We start from the raw sequence: 14,149 nt of genomic DNA, 5'->3' as shown, positions 1-14,149 counted from the left end.
CTGTGGCTGCTCTTGCCCACAGGCCCAGCTCCTCTAGAGAGCTTGTTTCAGGGTTCCATCTGGGAGCTCCGCTATCCACACACTTGCCTGAAGCCTGGTCCTCTTCTATGGGGAAAGTCCTCTCCTTTGACAGAGGCTTCAGGAGGGAGGAAGGGGAAGGGGGCACCCTCCTTGCCAGCCAGGTCAGCCAAATCAACCCTAGCCATCAGTGAGGTGACAGATGTCGCAGCCAGGTCCGTCCTCACATCTCAGTTCCCCTTTGAGATGTCTGCAGGTAGATGTCACAGGGATCTGAAGACGAGGACTCCCTTGTGACATAATTGGGGGAAACTAGGAAGCTTCCTTTATCCCCCATGGAGTCTCCAGCTGGGGCTCCCTGGGACCTGGTTATCAGAAGTTCCCCACTGAAGGAATTCCCTGGGGTCTGTGCAGGGAACATCCTGAGTCACCTGGGACCTGGCCATCATCACCCCTGTGACGGGCTTGCCTCACTCCGCCTCCATACACATGGTTCGCCATCTCAGCGCTTGCTCTTGCCATTGCCTATGAGAAGCTCTTGGCCATCAGTTCCTGGGCTACACTGTGGTCACTCCCCCGAGGCTTAGGCCACGCCCCCGAGGTTCAGGCGGCGCCCCAGGCTCCTCCTCCTTCAGCTCTGCAGCTTTGTTTTTCTGCAGCTTTGCTTTTCTGCGTTTATTAGGATGAGATGCAGGGGCCTGGGAAACACTGTTTTTCTCACTTCCTGTTTTACAACTTTATTTTTGTGTGTAGTGTATGTGTTTGTACATGTTATGTACACATGTGTGTGTGTGTAAGGGCCAGGGGTTGATGTCCTGTATCTTCCACTGTCTCGCCCCACCTTACCTTCTCAGACAGGGGTCTCTCACTGACCGTCTGGACCGGCTGGCCAGTAGCTTGGGAATTTATACCTGTGGGGGTTTGAATAGGTTTGTCCCCATAGATTCATGTGTTTGAATGCTTGGCCATAGAGAGTGGCACTATCAGGAGGTGTGGCCTTACTGGAGGAAGTGTGTCACTATGTACGTGGGCTTTGAGGCCTCCTAGGCTCAGCCTCCGCCCAGTGTGGAAGATGGTCTCCTCCTGGCTGCCTTAGGATCAAGATATAGACCTCTTCACTCCTCTAGCCCCAAGTCTGCCCGGAACTGCCATGCTTCCTGCCATGACAATAACGAACTAAACATCAGAAACTATAAGCCAGCCTCAATTAAATGTTTTCCTTTATAAGAGTTGCTTGGCCCTGGGGTCTCTTCACAGCCTTGGCAACCCTCACTAAGACAGGACCCAAGCCTGTCTTTCTACCTCCAGTACTAGGGTCACAGAAATGCGTGACTGTGTTTAACTTTTATGTGGGTGTTATGGATCTGATCTCGGGTCCACACCCTTGTGTAGCAGATAATTTTCTCATTGATCTGTCTCCCCTCCCCCCATATTTTACAACTTTGGCAAAAATCGAAAATACTGTATGCAGTTACAATGTGTTATGAGGTAACAATGTGTATGAGCACACTCCATACCTGGTCACTGTGACACAGCTGTCCCCAGTTGTCAGAGACAACCCAAAGCCCAGGAAACCTTACTGTTCCTGACCTGCCATGTGTCCTGCAGATCAGCTGTTTCTAGGGAACAGCTTCCCTAAGGAGCTGTTTCTAAGGCTCTCTTGCTCTCTGCTTTCACAGACTCAGAACGGTAGTCTTCGTGGGAGGGTCTTTGTGCTGTAATTTTTAGATGATTACAATATCCAAGAGACCCAGCTTTAATAACATGACAAAGTTAACTTGTCTGATTATATTCCTGAACTTGACAGAAAGAAATAGTGTGTGTGTGTGTGTGTGTGTGTGTGTGTGTTTGTGTGCCTGTACTTTAAAAAAAAAAGACAGTCTCTCTATGTAGCCCTGGCTCACCTGGAACTTGTATGTAGACGAGGCTGGCCTCGAACTCACAGAGATCTGCCTGCCTCCTCCTTCCAAGTGCAGGGATTAAAGATTTGTGCCATTATGCCAGGTTCTGTGTACATTTTAAATTTTATTTCTTTCATGTACTTTAAAATACTGTTGTTATAAGCAATTGGCTATGTCAATTTCAATAGCCACTAGGTGGCAGCCAAACACTGAAGAAAACGTGGTAGATTTGGCAGTCTGTCTTCAGCCTGGCGGCCTCTGGCTCTGGGGGCTTGGCAGGCACAGGTACAGGTTTTGTCTTCTCACAGTGTCTGGAAGTTTCTCCTCAGTATCATCTGGCAGTTGCACTGGTCACAGTTTCCATTTGAAGGTTAATTCCTGGCGGCCTTTCTAGAAAAGGGCAGACGGTGGCCAGTGTGATTTGTGGGGATGCTGCTGCTGGACCTCAAATTTAGAACTCCTGGGGTCAGGTCTCTGAAACTCTCTCTGACCTACCTGCCTTCCTCTTATCTCATCATTGCTGGCAGCACAGCACTGGCCGAGTTTCCATTTCGAGTAGTATGAGCATTTTTTTTTTTTTTTTGGTGTTTTAATAGAATTTCCGCACAACACAGCTGTTTAATATGCTGACGGGGTGAGTCCTTGTGGGTCTCATGTGTAACAGCTCTCAGTCCTGGGGTGCCGTCCACGGGTTTAGTCCCAGGAAGGCAGTGGATGCCTTAGGATGCTGAAAATGTATGTGACTATGAGCCTCTTAAACCAACGGCCCAGGCTAACCCTTTCACTGACGTTTTTCTACACTGGAAGATGTCAAACATAAGAGTCAGGTGTGTAGGCTGGCACTGTTCTCTCAGTCACGGTCAGTTCTTGGCCAACCTTTGATCCCTTCTTCCTGCTGCTGCTTCTCCTCTGTCTCCCTGCTTCTCCTTTGTCTTCCTGCTGCTGCTTCTCCTCTGTCTTCCTGCTTCTCCTTTGTCTTCCTGCTGCTGCTTCTCCTCTGTCTTCCAGCTGCTGCTTCTCCTCTGTCTTCCTGCTGCTGCTTCTCCTCTGTCTCCCTGCTTCTCCTTTGTCTTCCTGCTGCTGCTTCTCCTCTGTCTTCCAGCTGCTGCTTCTCCTCTGTCTTCCTGCTGCTCCTTCTCCTCTGTCTCCCAGCTGCTGCTTCTCCTCTGTCTTCCTGCTGCTCCTTCTCCTCTGTCTCCCAGCTGCTGCTTCTCCTAGCTGCTCTTTCTTCTCTGTCTCCCTCTGCTTCTCCCCTGTCTCCTGGCTGTTCCTTCTCTCCTCTTTTTCCTTGTTCTGACTTTCTTTCTTGCTAGAATATTTTTAAGAAAATAATAATATCAGTTTACTCATATTTATGATTTATGTAATTTTATTTTTATGTATGTGTTTGTGTATCTGTGTCTGAGTAGAGATGTCCTTGGAGGTCAGAAGAGGGCTTTGGATCTCCTGGGGCTGGCACTACGGGTGGTTGTGAGCCACTTGGTGTGGGGAGTGGGGACCAAACCTGAAGCTTTTACAAGAGCAGTGACTGTGTTCAAGCGCCGAACCTTCTCTTAACCCATGCTTGGGCCCCACCTTCTCTTTGCACAGATCCACCTAATTTTCTGCCTCACACTCCTTTGGGGCCTGAGTGGTGTCACACTTTTGGGAGACCTGCACTTCATATATACACATGAACCTCTACAGTTTTTCTATGTAGCATTTATTATTATAAATATTCTGATTATAATTCATTTTTCTAATTATAGCAGTGTAGCTATATAAATCTCCCAACATCTCCCTACAGTAAAACCAAAAAAAGACATTTGGAAGTGCAGGCTAAATGTGACAAAAAGACTAAAAATGCACAAGAAAGGGAAGAAAATTCTCAAAAGTCACAGTGGACCTGACATGTTGGCCTGAAGGTTCCTGGCATAGGCCTGGCTCGTAGCCTGACCTCGGATGTGATTGTTTACAGCCCCTGATGTGGCTAATTTCAGTGAACTTGCCCTTGGATTTTTTTTTTTCTAGTTAACAAGCTTTTGTTTATTTTCTGTTGAAAATGTGTGCAATTAGTTAATCATATTTCAGTGAATCTGGTGGGGTCAGGACACAAAGGTATTGAAGCCCAAAAAAGTGTGAACTAAACAGACAATAATGTATTTCATTAGTTCTTTGAGAGTGTCATACAGTTATAGCTTTCTGCCTCGGCTTCCCTCCACCCCCCGCCCCCCAAGTTCCATAAAGGACATTTTGTGCAGTCCTAATGGGTGTGGGGCCACTCCTTGCAATGTGGTTGGCCTACCCAGGGGTCACACCCATAACAACACTCTCCCAGTCCCCCAAGGCCACCATTTGTCCATAGCTTCTGAGTTGTGGGGTAGGGGCTGCTTCCCGCTCCAAGCCAGACTGCTAGCTAACAGGCTTTGGCCCTGTGCAGACAGGCACAGGTGCTGTGAATCCATGAGAGCATCCTGTTCCTTTCTGTCCTGACCCGTTCCTGGCTCTTACAAACTCCCCGTCCTGTCCTCCACGATGAGCCTTAGTGTGTTGGGGTGTGGGATGATGCAGCGGCTATTTTGGGTGGAATACTTCACAGTCACATGCAGTCTCCACTTTGGCCAATCGTGAGCCTCGGAATTTAGCACCGCCCACTGCACAAAGAAGCTTCTCCAGTGAAGGCAAGAGCGGTCAAGAGCTGCACTAACGCGCATGGCTACAAAGTTAAGTACTGAGAACAAGAGCCGCACTAACGCGCATGGCTACAAAGTTAAGTACTGAGAACAAGAGCCGCACTAACGCGCATGGCTACAAAGTTAAGTACTGAGAACAAGAGCCGCACTAACGCGCATGGCTACAAAGTTAAGTACTGAGAACAAGAGCCGCACTAACGCACGGCTAGAGTTAAGTATTTAGAAGGCATTTGGGCCCTGTGTCCATTAGCAAACTAATAGTAGCAGGCTCATTCTAAGGGCCAGTGAGCTCCCCACCTCGGGTTCTTGTCCAGCCATGCAGAGGTAGGCGTGTAATTTCCTCTGTGTGAGGATCAGGCCCGGAAGCTAATGAGAGAGCAGTTGGTTGCACTCATGGGTGTAGCTCACCATGCCCGTTATTACAGTCCAAGTGTTCCCAGCTGGGTGAGATTGTGTCCACCTCCTCCCCAGCGGCCTGCATAGTACTTCTCGGTACCATGAGAGCGACATAGCAGGAGGAAGTGTCCCAGTCAGCACGGGTCTGATTTCTTCATGTCCTATGACCCGTGTGTGCAGTGTCTTCAGCCAACAGGGTCTGATGGGCAAGCGAGAGCAGTGGCCACAGCCTCTTCTGCTAAACAGACACTTTATCAGGTGAAAGGTCTCAGGCACATGGACAGGAAAGTTCCTTCTGCATGTGTGCAGATGTTAATTCCAATACTCATGAGACTTCTGACCTTCTTTCTTTTTGGGTTTTCTGGGAAATGATAAGCAAGAATTGAATCATCACATTTTTGTTTATGTACACAAACATTCTTGGTCTGTCTGTGTTGAGCCCCAGTGTTCCTGTCACCGGGGGACTGCCACATCCAGAGTCACTTTTTGCTAAATATCTCACAGCAGGTAATTTTTACAGGATGCACTTTCTAACTTCTCACGTGAACCATGAGTTCCTCTCCTGTGTTTGTGGCTCTGCCTGACTCTGCTGACCACGGTTGCTTGGGCAGGCGGGCACCTGGGCTCTGTTCTCAGAGCATTGGGAGGCGTGGGAGTCTGAATGCAGTGTCTCCAGAGCCTCGCCGGCCATTGTATTCAATGCTCTACTAGATGAAGAAATGCAGAGAGTGACTTGGGGATTGAAGGCACTGCCCAGGCACTGTAAGAACAGGTCCCTGAAGCAGAAAAAAAATGCAATTTAAAGCAAGCCTCTTTTGTAGTGCCACTATTTGAGGGAGAGTTGAAGGTCCAGCCTTTAAGAATATGCTAACAAGTGGGTAATAAGGCTCTCTTGCTCTCTACTTTCACAGGCTCAGAACTGTAGTATTCGTGGGAGGGTCTTTGTGCTGTAATTTTTAGATGATTGCAATATCCAAGAGACCCAGCTTTAATAACATGGCAAAGTTAACTTGGCTTCATTGAGAAACATTTCTTGGATGAGCAGGTGTGTGCTGTTCCCACGAGTATCACTGGGGTAGGCAAGATGGCTAAGCAGGAAGAGGTGCTTGCTGCCAAGACCGACAACCCGAGTTTAATCCCCAGGACCCGTGTAGTGGCAAGGGAGAGCTGATTCCTGAAAGTTGTCCTTTGGCCCCCACTTGTACACTGTATGTGCACCCCTGATATATAGTAAGTAGATGTAAAATAAATACGTATCATTTATACCCCTGTAGGGCTCTCCACAGTCCTGTGGCAGCCTGGAATCTGGGAGAGGCAATAGATTTCCCTCCATCCTCCTCAAGTTTTCTGTGTCTTTTTTGGCCACAGGGTCCTACCCTGGCATAAGGCAGCCGATGCAGCTGTAGAAATGGCTCCCTGCTGGGCTCTGCAGGGTGTGAGGCACCATGTGTGGTCAGGAAGGGGGGACCAGAGGCCGGGCCTGCAGTGTGGACATGGCACATGGATACGTTGTCCTTGGGGACTCCAACATTTTCACATGCACGCACGCGCACACACGCACATGCACACAGACACACACACACATGCGCACACACATGCATGTGTGTATCTGTGTGGGTTCACAGGTTGGAGGTCAGAGGAAAACTTGCTGGACTTAGCTCTCTCCACCACTGGGGATCTCGTGCAACTCAGCAGACTTAGTAGCCGCTGAGCCATCTTGCCAGTCCTCTTTGACTTGAGGAGAGCTAACTGAAATTAAAATGGTAAAACCAATACTTTGGGGGAGTTGTGAAAAACCTCAGTCATTCAAAGCAAAGGAACCCGTTCTCAGTTAGGCGGAGTGCATGGAGCAAATGTTCCTAGCAAGAAAGGCCAGACGTGGCGCAGGTGCAGGCGGACACCACCCTTCCCTTTCTGTGGCTCTCAGGGGCTGATAAGGGAGAAGCCAGGAAGCAAACGTTCCTGAATGGGGCCCTCTCAGTCAGAGCCTCCCAGCCATGGTGAGGTGGGAATGAGACTGTTCAGCCACGGTGAATACACAGGGCTGACCTGCCAGGGCAGTGCACTGAGGGCCGCTGGGGGCTGCGTGGAAGTGGATTGCAATTACTTCCTGGTCCATGGTGGGTGTGGTGGGCTGGGAATAGTGGAGGTGGTCATCTGGATGACAGAACTGGCCTAAACTCTTACCAGCACGGTTGTCTGATCCATTTGTCCCCTCCAGCCACAGAGGGCTCTGGTGTCATTAGCCTGCTACCTGCTGGCCCAGTGGAGCCCCAGAGGTTCTGGGTGGCCTCTGCTCTTGAGTGTCAGTTAGACACTCAACAGAGGCAGTTTCCAGGGAGCACGAGCAGAGAGGCCAGTGCTGCACAGGCTTGTTTCCCATCTCACAGAGGCAGCCCAGGCTCCTCCTGACCACGTCTGCCCTCTGGTGGCCACTCCGGGGAAGCCCTGGAGTCTGGACAATGTGTTCTCACTGAAGAGCTCCATCCACCCTGCTTCCATTTGCTGTCTATTTAAATAGTCAAATGCAGGTCTGCTGTAAGCTTCTGACCCACTGGCACGGCTCTGTCCCACAGTCCATTTCTGTCTAATGTAATATATGTGTGTTAATCCAAGGTTGTGGGTCTCAAGGATTCCTCTCTCCATGGTTTTTCAGGGCCCCCTTGTGGGAGGTTAGCCAAGATGCAACCTCCATGCACACAGGCAGAGAGGTGCTCTGCTTGGCTTGGTCTTATGAATACATTATTTTTGAAAAACAGTATCTGTAGTTGGTGCTTGGGTCGACCCAGTTCCTGGGCACTTGAGGTGAGTGGCATGCTTATGAGCTGTGTCCTGGACTCCCACGCCATTCCAGCTGTGCAGAGGTCACTGCTGCACCTTGCCGCATGTTATATAACAGTATATATGCTATTATATATTACATGCTGCACCCTACCCCATGTTATACAACAGTATATATATACCATTATATATTACATGCTACACCCTGCCCCATGTTATACAACAGTATATATACTATTATATATTACATGCTGCACCCTCCCCCTTGTTATGTAATAGTATATATACCATTATATATTATACGTAATAGTAACAGCCAGTGCATTGCTGCATTTCATTTTATCCCAGTGTCAACCATACAGCTGGCTTCTGATTGCCACATGGAGAAGGGCTGCAGAAGGATGATTGACAAGGCCTGGGCTGGCTCCTGACATTAGAACTCTCCACAGGCCATATCCCTTGTCGGAAGTCAGTTCTAGTAGCATCTTGGCACTCAACTGGCAGGCTCATCAGTGATCAGCAGGCGGATGGGGTGGGGTCTCCAAAACCCAAAGGGTTGGACCTCCGTATTGTGGTAGGCAGTACATGGTGCAATGAGTTATCTTACTTTAAATTTTTTTTGTTGTTGTTATTTAGTTTTATTTGTGTGTTCATCTCCCTGTTTGTATGTGGACCACCTGCATGCAGTGCCAGCTTAGGCCAGAAGAGGGCATCAGATTCCATGGGACTGGAGTTACAGGTAGCTATGAGCCACCTGATGTGGGTGCTGAGAACCAAACCTGGGTCCTCTGCAAAAGCAACAAGTGTTTGTAACCACTGAGCCATCTCTCCAGCCACCTCCCTTTATTTGGAAGGAAGATTCTTGTGTACTCCATACTGTGGGTCTCTTGAGGTCACTGCCAGTGCCACATACCATGAGCCTTTTCAAGGTCTGCCTCTCACTGTCTGCCATGTGACAGAGTCCGGCTCAGGTGCAGCTAGCAGAGCGTCACCAACACAATGGGACAGATTGGTGTCCTGTGTGTGACCAGACAATCCAGGGTCCTTCTGGGTGGGCACAGCAGGAGACCTGACAGGGAGGCGACTGGGAAGTTTACTGTCAGTCTCTCCCACTTCATCTCTGGCCTGAAAAGGCTGGGCCCTTCAGAGCCCTTCAGGCTGGTGCCCCCCAGGCCCACTTCTGCAGGATGCATCTGACGGTGGCACAGAAGGCTACACCCAGGGGCAGCCCAGCATTTCCAGCTGCCTCAACTTCTAGGCCCGTGTTTCTTCACTTTGGAGGCTTGTTAAAGTTCTGGGTACTCAGAACAATTCTGTCAAGAATGTTCCCAGACTAGGACAGACTCCCTGGAAGTAGATGCAGGCACTTGCAGATTTGAAAATTCATGATCCTACCACGTGGGCCAAATGAGCCCCAACACAGTGCCCCAGGAGCCCAGGATCTCCGGACAGCTGGCTACAGTGCACATTATCACACCTTAAGACAGGATGTAGTTTTGTGAATTTTTGGTGACTCCCATGTGGGCTGAGGGAGGCTCTGGAGATCTGAGTCTCTGACCCCAGGAACCAGCCAGCCTCACTGCCCCTTGTCCCTGGCTCAGTTCCCGTCATGGAGGGAGAGGTTCTAAGTGTGGGTGTCCATTTGCTGTTGACCTCTGTTTGGTTAGAATCTCCGGGGGTGGGGGGGGTGGATAGGGAGGGATGATGACAGACAGCAGACAGACGGACATTCCCTCACTGTTTCCTTTAACACCAAAGAGCCCTTGTTTCTTGGTGCCCTCTCTTACACACTGGCCCTTTTCTTATTCATACAGCCTTGGGGTCCCATCTTGATGTGGATGGTCCGTTTGATAGCACACGAAGAACAAGCCCTGGGGTTTGTCCCTGGTTCCCTTTCAGAAGCCATTTCAAAGTCACCAAGATTCACTACCGTTCTCCTGAGTTAAAGCTTGCTAAGTTTCCGGGTTCCTACTTTTTCTCTGTCTGTCTGTCGTCTGTCCTATTTTGGTCTTTGAAGTTTTTTTTTTTTTTTTTTTTTCTCTTTTCTTTTTACCAGCTCTGTCATGAGTCTATCAGATTTATCTAACATTAAATAATCCCAATAGGAGGACATTTAAATTATTTTGCCTGGAAATGGGCAAAGGGATTTCAACACAGCCAGTCTCTTCATTTACATGGCAAGGTTCAGCGCTACACAGTGTTCAAAAGGTGTTTTTATTATTTATTTTGCTATGTGGTCTCGGATGTTGAAAGGTCTCAGATGTGGATTCAAGAGGACCCTGAGACGGACTGATGGGGGGTTGGAGTTTACTAGACGTTATTAATGACATGGGCAGACAAACAGATAGACAGACAGACAGCAATGTGTTGACACTCTGAGGACAGTTTAGCCCTAGCACCAGAGACATAGCCGTGGCTTTGAGGAGAGGAATTGGGGCCCACATAACAAAGTGGGGTCTCTTCCCATCCGGTTCTGAGGGTGGGGAGGTTTGATAGCACAAGCCTGCTGCGGGGCTCTCAGATTTCCAGGCAGAAGGTAGGGAAGGGGGCTGGAGGCAGGATGTGTGGCCACCAGTGCCCCCTTGGTGTTGTCTCAGTAGGAGCCTGTGCTGTCTGTGAGGGGAAGTGCTGTGGCCGGGGCAGCAGCTGGGCTCTGACATTGCCTTCTTTCCTGTATGTGTGTGAGCCCCTGTGGCATGAGCGCAGAGCACCCCTTCAGGGGTCACGTGACACTCAGGTAGGCAGGTGTGAGAGCGGCTAACCCGTCTCACCTTTTCACTTTGCTTTGTGATTGTACCTCAGTCAATAGGAACATGTTTTCCTCCTTGTTACTGTCCGTTCACGCGCTCCATTTGTTCCTTTTTAAAAAAGAACGGACTGTTTTATGTGTTGGGCTGTTTTGCTGTATATATGCATATACACCATGTGCTTGCAGTACATGAAGAGGACAGAAGAGGGCGCCAGATCTCCCTGGAGCTGCTCTTACAAACAGTTGTGAGCTGCCATGTGGATGCTGGGAATTTAATTCCTGTCCTCTGGAAGAGCAGCCAGTGCTTTTAACCAGCTCTCCTTTAACCACTGAGTCACCTCTTCAGTCCCTTTCCTTGCCTTTTAAATATTGATATATCTATGTAAAATTTAAAGATAAGTTGAAAACCAATAACTTGATATTGCAGAGATGGTGTTAAATGCTACCTACCCATGTTAACTTTTTGTAGGTGGGATGTGAGGTTGCCAGGGTAACTTATCTGCTGTGTATCTGTTTACAAGATGCTAAACTCAGGTTTATGGTTTTAAAGGCTCACAGCATTAAAATTGTCTCAGTCCCTGGTGTCGCTTCACCACAAACACCAGAGAATTGTGAAAGAGAAATTCTATAAGTTCCAGTAGCAAGCTTTGGGATCAGAAAGCCTAACCTGATATTTGAGTATAGGATACCTTTGACTTTATGAAAATGAATCTTTTAATTTGAGGGTGTTGTTGACTTTCATGCAGAAGTTCTACAAACACTGGATACACTCCATCTGGCATCCCCCAGTGGTAGCACCTTGGGATGTTGACCTAGCGATCACTAAGGAAAGAACACTCTGTGCCTCGAGGCACATATCTGTCTGCCCATGCGTGCTTGTGTGCTGTGGCCACCAGGCTTGTCCCCTCTGTCCGCAAGTACTGCACAGAGAGCGAGCACGCAGCACGCAGCCTTTGGCTTCTTTTCTGCAGTGTAGTATTCCTGTGCTCTGTCTCCCCCTTTGTGTTTTTTTTTTTTTTTTTTTTTGGTTTTTCGAGACAGGGTTTCTCTGTGTAGTCCTGGCTGTCCTGGCACTCACTTTGTAGACCAGGCTGGCCTCGAACTCAGAAATCCGCCTGCCTCTGCCTCCCGAGTGCTGGGATTAAAGGCGTGTGCCACCACGCCCGGCTCCCCTTTGTGTTTTGAAGCAGTTTTCATGCACTCGGTGCACAGTGTATTTAACCATTAGCCCTTTGACAGACATCTGGGTCCTTTCCAGTTTTAAGAATTACAAATAAAATTGCTATAATCAGGCTTGTTTCTTTTTGTACAAATAACTCTTTATAAACCCTTCCCTAGGGTAAATGTTCAGGGCAATAATTGCCATGTTGTGAGATTTTTTTTCTCAGTTGTTTATTTTTTTTTGCAGTGCTGGGAGTGGCACCTGCCACCTTTGCATGCCAGGGAAAGGTCCTACCACTGTGCTACATCCTCAGCCCTTGGCTATTGAGGTGATGTTTTACATGTAGCACAGGCTGGCTTTGAACTCATGAAAGTCCTGCTTCTGCCCCTACACGTGTGCTGCAGTACACTATCTTAAAGGTACACTATCTCAGCTGGTTTACTGCATCAGATGGCTGCCCCATTCACACCTCACTGTCACAGGGTGGATGACCTCTCACCACCCAGGGCTTTCCAGGCTCCCTCTGGGTTTTAGTTGTGATAGTCGTGGGGCAGGGCCTCATTGGGGGTTAATTTTCATTTCCCTGATTTCTATGGTGCTGAATTTGCTGACTGCCCATCCTCTTTGGAGCATTGTCTCTATGCCTTCAGTGTTAGATCAGCCTTTCCTAGTCCTGGATGGTGAAGCACCACATCATGACTGTTCCCTGGATGGCTTGTAGCTTAAGTCCATTTGGGCTAACTGTTTGTTCAGGGTGTTGGACTGAGGTTGAGGCTCACCTGTGTTTCCTGGTAGCTGGTGGCTGTCTTGTCTCTCAGGCTGACTGCATGACAGTGGGTCACTATATCGGTTTGTCACATTGGTCAGGCATACTCTTGTGGATGCCTTTCTGTCCTACTGTGAACAGCTGCTCTCCCACAGTGCACTCTCCTTCTTTCCCTTGAAGTCTTGGCGGGCCAATCCCAGCCTCTGTTAACCCCCATGCTAGTCTGTGTCTAGCAGTCTCACATCAGAGAGACCATGGTGCATTTTGTCTTCTGTGTCTAAGACATGGGAGTCGAAGTCCAGGACTGTGGCTGTGGATTTGCCTTTATTCTTCTTATTTATTTATTTATTTATTTATTGATAGATATAGGGTTTCTCTGTGTAGCCCCAGCTATACTGAAACTCACTCTGTAGACCAGGCTGGCCTCAAACTCACAGAGATCCACCTGCCTTTGTCTCTCAAGTGCTGGAACTAAAGGTGTGTGCCACCATGCCTGGCTTGTCTTTATTTTTGGTAAGTTTTCTGGGGTTTTGCTTTACATTGCTTACAGCTCTCTTAGTGGGGATTCATATTTAGGATTGGTGTGTGTATATGTGTGTATGATAGGTAAATATATATGTATATGTATATATGTGAGCAGTTATATGTATATATATCTGTATATAATGTATGTATATGCATATATAAAACATGTCTGTGTATCCATGTCTGTGTATGTATATGGCATATTGCATATGTCTATGTCTACATGTATGCATGTAAACAGTATGTGTATATATGTCTGTGTATATTCATGCATTTGATGAGTGGACTTCTTTACTATCATGTAGAAGTTTCCCTTAGTCTCTAGCAGACTTTGTTTTGTTCTGAAGTCTCTGTTTTAAATACAGCCGGCTTTGCTTTCCATTCACTCCCGCTGCTACATAGTTTTTCATCTTTCACAGCCAACCCACCAGTTTCACCAAACTTTTATGTGAGTTTCTTGTAGGCAGCTTATAGTTGGGTCAGCTCTGTTTTAATGTTACTCTTGCAGTCTCTGCCTTTTAATTGCTTTATTTATGCCATTTATACTTAATTATTAAAATATTTGCTCCTATGTCTGACGACTGGCTTTTGTTTTCTGTTTGCCTTAACTTTTTGTTTTTACTGCCTTCTTGGAATTTGCTGAACATGCAACTCCATTTTGAATTTTTTTCCCCTGTGGTGTTACTGGCTTCTTCTCTTATGTAGATATTGTTTTCAGTAGTTGCTCTTAGGTTTTTATATCAGCATATCATAGTGTCATTTTACTAATTCAAGTGAGGTGTAGAAAATTCCTCCCTTTTTAAACTCTGTCTATTATGTAATTATCTAAAATATGTTCTCTAAATATATCAGAGCCAAGTTGTAATTTAAAAATTTTTGCCTTTGCATCAAACATAATTTATAAGGTATGACAGGAGGAAAGCATGTTCGCTTCTCTTCTGTTTTGTGCCCTTTCTCTTGTTTTGTTCCCTACACTGCAAACTGCCTTATTGGGCCCTTTGCTCTCTCTTTAGAATTATGTACTCTCACCATTTAAAAGTGTAATTTGTTAGTGACCAACTTGCTGACTTTGTAGAAAACAAACTTCTGAGTGCTGGCAGAGTCAGAGGACTGAATGTGACTTCATGGCAATTGATGATGATGAAGGACGTCCTGTTGGGTTGAGCACTACAGCTCGGT

The 14,149-nt window shown here is 47.6% G+C and overlaps 1 protein-coding gene across 4 annotated transcripts in view; it reads left to right on the top strand.

Annotated features, from left to right (window-relative positions):
• The window catches only part of Ulk4 (unc-51 like kinase 4), a 283,459-nt gene that overhangs the window by 31,688 nt on the left and 237,622 nt on the right, over positions 1-14,149 (top strand). The window lies entirely within an intron of this gene.

This window comes from Mus caroli, unplaced genomic scaffold (genome assembly GCF_978045245.1).
Source record: "Mus caroli unplaced genomic scaffold, Mus_caroli_1 scaffold_11, whole genome shotgun sequence".
Classification (NCBI taxonomy): domain Eukaryota; kingdom Metazoa; phylum Chordata; class Mammalia; order Rodentia; family Muridae; genus Mus; species Mus caroli.
The sequence above is the reverse complement of the archived record's forward strand: the minus strand, read 5'-3'. Positions and strand labels throughout refer to the sequence as shown.